Consider the following 6,532-nt stretch of genomic DNA (forward strand, 5'->3'; position numbering starts at 1 on the left):
ATATGCTATGAAACACTGAAAAAACAGCTTGTCCTTAAAGGTTTCTGAGGTTGGGGTGGGCAGGGACAAGTGAACTTTAAACTATTGCCCTCTCTGACTCACTTGGCCAACTGTTGAGATGTTCACAGGCCATTCACATTTCTGGATGTCTTGCAAACGAGGGACTGATTGCACTTTGTTCCAGACTATATTTTCAAGGATATTTGATAGTGATAGCATGTCCCTCTGGAATAAAGGTCAGGCATGTTGACAGCCCATTAAAAAAGATTCAGGAAAGATGTCATCCGTCTCCAACCCAGCATCATGACTGCTCTCAGACCCCTCATGAAGCTCACGATCATCAAAAAGATCAAGAAGTTTATCTGGTACCAATAACATTTAAATATGTCAAAATTAAGTGTAACTGGCAGAAATCCAGAGGCATCAATAACAGGGTACAGAGAAGATTCAAGTTCCAGATCGTGATGCCCAACACTCATTATGGCAGCAACAAGAAAACAAAGCATATGCTGCCCAATGGCTTCTAGAAGTTTCTAGTCTACAACATTAAAAAGCTGGAAGTGCTGCTGGTGTGCAACAGATCTTACTGTGCTGAGAATGCTCACAATGTTTCCTCTAAGTATTGCAAAGCCATCGTGGAAAGGGCAGCTCAGCCATCAGAGGCCCTGGATCCAACTACTGTGTGGGAGTAGGGTACATGTAAAGAAAATAAATAGATAGCTCATGAGAAAGTTTTATTTGCATTAAATAAACAATAAAAACTCTGCAAAGAAATAAAAAGATTCAGCTTCCCTAAGCTCGGAGCTCTTTACATACTGGCCCTATTCAAATTGTTAACTGGCCCTATTCACATTGCCCTGTGGAAACTAGGTCTTAGGGAACTGGCTTTAAAAAATGCAGATACTCTAGCTACTACTATTGCTGTGAGAAATAAACCTTTTTTTCTCTGACCCAGGAGTCTTATATCTTCTACCAGCATCCATGAAACTATACCAGGCTAACTTGCTAACTTGCATGTAGGATAAAACTCAGACCTTTTACAGTTCTTGACGTAACCTATCTCTAGGAGGGATTTCACTGAATACTTCATACGAGGCAGAGTACTAAGTGCTGGGGATATAAAATTAAAAGGCATAATTCTTGCCTGCAAAGACTCTCCAATGTACAGAGTAGGAGCTTACTAAGCTTGTTACTAGAGTAAGTCTTCACTTAACAGTGTTAATAGATTTATGGAACTGCGGCAAAACGACATATAATGAAACCAATTTTACCATAGGCTAATGGCTCTAAACAGGATTTAAGTTCCTATGCCATCTCATCAAGGCTATAACAAAATGACACCAATTCAAGGAGCTTCTGTAGCAGAGCTTCGGTGTAACTAAATCTCTAAGTTCATGAATGGGCACAGAGGTCAAACTCAGACTGATAAAATTCTAGCCATGATTACGATTACTGCTCAACAAAAGGGTGGAGAACATATGGCTTTTAGTCCTCTGAGAATAGGTATATTCTCTACAGATGGCAGGAGCTAGGAAGCATGGAGGTACATGGAAACTTAAAGAAGGCTTTAAAACAGTATCCTTCAGTCCTCAGCTGCCAAGAAAGGACGTCACTTTTAGAAGGACTTGTTCTTTCTATAACTCTTTCCTGAATAATGTTCTGAGGGTGACAGTAAGAGTATCACTTTCTGGCCCAGAGATCAAAGGGTGTGTCTGCTGTGCAGACACCTGATGATGTTGGTAAGTGGAATTCTTAACTCTGGGATTGCATCTAGGATGAGAGAGAAGGCAAGTATTATGTTAAGTGTGGGCACAACCAATACTACACTATGAAAAGCGGAAAAGTCACATATAGATGGAGAAGGATCTAGAACCCTAAAGCTATGGTCTCTGAAGTAGATCTGGTCTCAAGTACAGAGCCCAAGAAACTGAATTTTTAATAGATAGATGCTCCATCAGAAAATAGGATGAGGTCTTATTAAAGTAAGGAAGTGAGAAAACCTAGAAAGCAAGGTATTGAGTACTCTGGGCCGAGTAGACAGTGCTAAATGTGCTCAAACAATTTCATAAACAAATAGGGTAATTCTAGGCTCATATGAAAAATTAGATACAGATAGGAATTATATGGTGTTTGGCAAAAATGAGTACCTGACACTGATGTCTAATATGTGACAGCACAAAACCAGGTGCTTTGCACACATGGCAGGTGAGAGTTTGGTCCTCGGCAGTGGGAGTAGGAATCCATGCATTTAACAAAAGTATGTTGGCACTATTCTCTGTGCTAGGGATAAAGCTGTGAACAAGGCAGGCAAGAATCTCTGCCCTATTTTGTTTTAAATGAAGTTAAATCTGTCTCTGAGTCACCTAGGTCAAGAGAGATGAGAAATCCCAAATTTGTTATGTTTACTTTTGGAGGAGGAGGACTTTTAGGAGTGTCTGTACTTTCCTGGGATCCTACACACTCTAGAATATTCCGAGATGGGCCCTCTGATCTTCAGATCATATTAGCTACCACTGCTGGGTTTTCATGATCCAAGTCCTTATGAGTCCTTGCTGAGGCCACCCCTAATATTTGCAGGGCATAGGACAAGAGCATAAATGGAGTTTCATATACCATATATTAAAAATCTTAAAGTTATAAATCAAGATGAAAAACTGTTAAATAAAATAGGTTCTATCATTTTATCTTGGCAAATATAGCTTCATAACCATTTGGAAAGCCTAGTTTGAATTCAGAGTTTGGGGACTTCTTGAAGTTACGAATGTGGCAGTATAAGGAAAGGTGGCCCCTGGTCTTAGCTCTCTTTCTTCTCCCACCCCAGCTCTGCCTGCAGAAGAAGGGAACTTGCATGCATGTGTGTGTATGGTCCAGCCTGAATGTTCATAGTCTGTTTACCCATCCCCGCCCTTGCCAAACAGTCACATTTTAAATGTGTCTCAAGTGAGGGTGTGTACACATAGGCATAACCGCCTTCAGAAAGATGGACCCTGAAAAAAATCTGGGGCAAGACCCAGAAGCAGTTCAAGGTCATTTGGACTGAGAATTCTGGTGTTTCAGGTATGTGGAGCATGGTCTAAATATATGAAGTGTGGGCTCTGGGTGTACATGTCCCTCATAGACCTCTCGCCCTATAAGGAGGGATGTAACCCAAGGAGAGCCAGAGCGGGACCCTCTAAAGTATTGGGACCCAGGGTGGGAGCTTGTCTTGCTCAGATTTACTAGTGGTACCATACTCGTGGGTGAGTGATTCTACTACTTCTGAGCAAAGCTGGGGCCAGGGATCTAAAATTGGGAAACTTGAAGTTTAATGGCCCATTTTGCCCCCTGAGATGCAGCACACTGATGAGTTCATCATCACCATCAGAGGCCCTGGATCCAACTACTGTCTGGGAGTAGAGCACATGTCCCTGACTCTTGAAAACATAAATACATTGCCCTAAATGTAAGGAGATGTTCCCCAAATAGGTTTCTCTCCAGTGTTGGTCCACTTTTTCTTCTCCTAACCCTTGGTATCACCTGTCACTTGGGACAATCCAGCTGTATCACCTCCGAGACTAGACCAAAGTTTGTGTTCTGAGTATCAGGCAACTTTTAATTTTGGCCCTGCGACATTAAAGCCATTAACTTCTCCTTGAGGCTGACCTGGCTACTTTCCTTGGGTATGAAGACAAAATACCAATAGCAGCCTGGGCAAGGTGCAGATTAACATCTCAGACAGTTGCCCCAATAAATACATATTACCTCATTCGTTTCTTTACAGTAGTCTTATTGAAGTACTAAACCAAGCTCAGGAATATTAAACAACTTGCTGAAGGCTGTCAAAGAAGAAGAACAAGAATTCAGTTCTAGGTTTGTTTCCCTTCAAGGCCTATGCTCTTTTCACCATCTACACTCTCGTCTACCACACCTAATTTGTAAAATTGCTTGCTAAAGTATATAATCTTGTATAACTTTCTTTCATAGAAGAGATAATAAATTTTGTTTTTGAGATTCCAGATGCAGTGAGAAAGTAATTGTTAGAGCCCATTAGAGGACACATTTTTGTTATGTGATCTTGTAGTATTTTATTATAACGTGAACTGTATGTTGCACAGCACCAGGGAATTAATCAATTTGTTTTGCATTATAGATTTAGTTCTAAAAAGCCACTAAGATGATCAGCAAAAAAGCCAGATATTGTTGAAAATAAAATTAGATAAATATCACTTGTAAATAAAATAGAATTGATTGTGAAATGCTGTTTGGTAAGTTTTTATTGTTTGCTGACCTCTTGTTTCTTTATTCCTATCATCCTGCTCAGAGAAGATGTGTCCTCTTTAAGGGCAGGGCAGAAAGACTCCATAGGTCTGGTTTTGTTGATGGATTTATATTACTCATTGTGGGTTCAAAAATATACACCCGGGGTGAAGAATAAAGATTTACTATACAGCAAACTTTTAAATCATGGAACAAAACACTCTTTTCCCCATTATTTTTATGCTAAAATCCAGACACTATCAAATCCAGATACTAATTGCTTCAATGACACCCTTAAAAAGAGAGAAGGGGAAGTAGGGTAGAGAAGAGGGATGGGAGCTAAGTATGGGTATAGTTCCATGAAATTTTGGCCTTGGCCTCATTCTGTAGGGGAGCTCTGGAGCATAAATTACACCCCAGCGTTTATGCACCCTTGAGGCAAAGGAGTTGGGCTTTCATATTCAGATACCAGTCAATCAATGGCTTTGGTCTCCCAGGTAATTCTTAATTTCTGCAAATACTGGCAAAGCAGCTTCATCGGAAGCAAAGCAAACTGAAATTGAGAGATGGACGTGAGAATTGATTGAAAAAGATCAGAGGAGTTGTGAGTTGTACACCTTACAGCATCAGCTATGACAGAGACCACCTATTGTGTAGTTTGGAATTCTCTTACTCTAGTGTTGACTCTACTGATCAATAGACAAAAGGTCCATTAACAATCAGTAGTGGCAGAGGAAGAGGCTCTCAGTGATTTGAACTGTTAAGTAGCCTAAGGAATTCAAACAACCCCCTACCCAAGATTCTAGGGGAGTGAGATTGGTAGGAATATTGTCGTATCTGCTTATACAGTGAAAAAAAAAAAAACAGCTTTTAGGCAGTTGATCACTAAGTATGTGCCATGTCACCAGCACTATAGGCAAAACATTTATCTGACTCAGACAGTACTTATCTTGAGATGCTTACACTATATATGGTTGGGTAAATGAGATTCATATACGTGAAACAAATATGAGCAATGGCAACACAATATAATCAAAGACTGTTGGATTCCGAGAAAAGAATAGACTTGTTTTGGCTATACTTTTTCAGAGACTCAGTATGAGTTGTGAATAAGGTGAGATCAAGCCAATGCATTCAGTCATTTAATCAATCTAAGTGACATCTTTGTGTCAGATGACAACTATGTTAGGGCTGAGGACCAGGGGAAGAGATCACAAGATAGTGTCATAAGTACAGTGATAAAGGGTGCACTTTGGGGGATTATTTGGATGCTGTTAGTATTTTTTAGTAGAAAGCTCAATGACTGTATATCTTCAAATCTAAGATGCCATTGTAAAATTTGATACTGTTTTACTTGGTATCAAGAAAGAAACCGCCGCCCCCCCACCCCCGCAAAAAAAGAAAAGAAAAAGCCCTGTCGGTTTTATTGCAATACCATCAGTTGTAAGACATATCCCAATTGCAGAAGTGTTATGATGTAAAATAAATGTTCATTTTAGAATTGATGAAATGGGGCTACAAGAGACATGACTTGACTTAATCTTCTTTTCTGGCTGTTGTTTGCTTTTAGAAGACAGGCAGAATAGTGTCTACTTTTTCCTTTCTATAGTTCTTAATGTTGTCAGTCTCTGCATTTCCTAAGAAAAGAGAAAAAAATGATAACAAGAAGGCCCATAGTTTCTCTTACTTCTAATCAGAACCAGCTCAGTAGGGTAAAGGAGGCCAATAATAGTATTTGAAATACTAGCTAATATTCATCAGATGTGTAGTATGGATATAGCACTGGGCTAATTGCTTTTTATCCATGACTTAATTTAATTCTTACTTAATCCATTGAGTAAAGGAATTAGTATCTCTATTTTACTGATAGGTAAACTGAGATTTAAAGAGGGTAAGCAATTGGCCCGAGGTCACGTAGCTGTCACATATCTTCCGATGAGAATGAAATGCAGTCTGTCTACCTCCCAAGTGTATGTTATTACCTACTTATTACACAGGTAGGTGATTTGATAAGACCTGATGTCTTGCAAAGGAAAATAATTAAGACATTTCATTTCAGTCGGCATTTACCAATAACATCTTTCCTTAGGGATCTTTCAGAAAGCAAAACATGATTATACAGACTAAAGAGAAGACTGAGTGACCCATCTTAAACTATGACTATATTTCTGATGTCACTATTGCATAACTAGTCTTTATACAGTTTTTGTGAATTATACTGCTGGATAATGGATTTTAAATTGCATGTCTAAGTAGACTAAGAACTCTGTAGTTAGTGGGTTATATTTAAGCGACC

This window comes from Pteropus vampyrus, unplaced genomic scaffold (genome assembly GCF_000151845.1).
Source record: "Pteropus vampyrus isolate Shadow unplaced genomic scaffold, Pvam_2.0 Scaffold19, whole genome shotgun sequence".
NCBI classification, from domain to species: domain Eukaryota; kingdom Metazoa; phylum Chordata; class Mammalia; order Chiroptera; family Pteropodidae; genus Pteropus; species Pteropus vampyrus.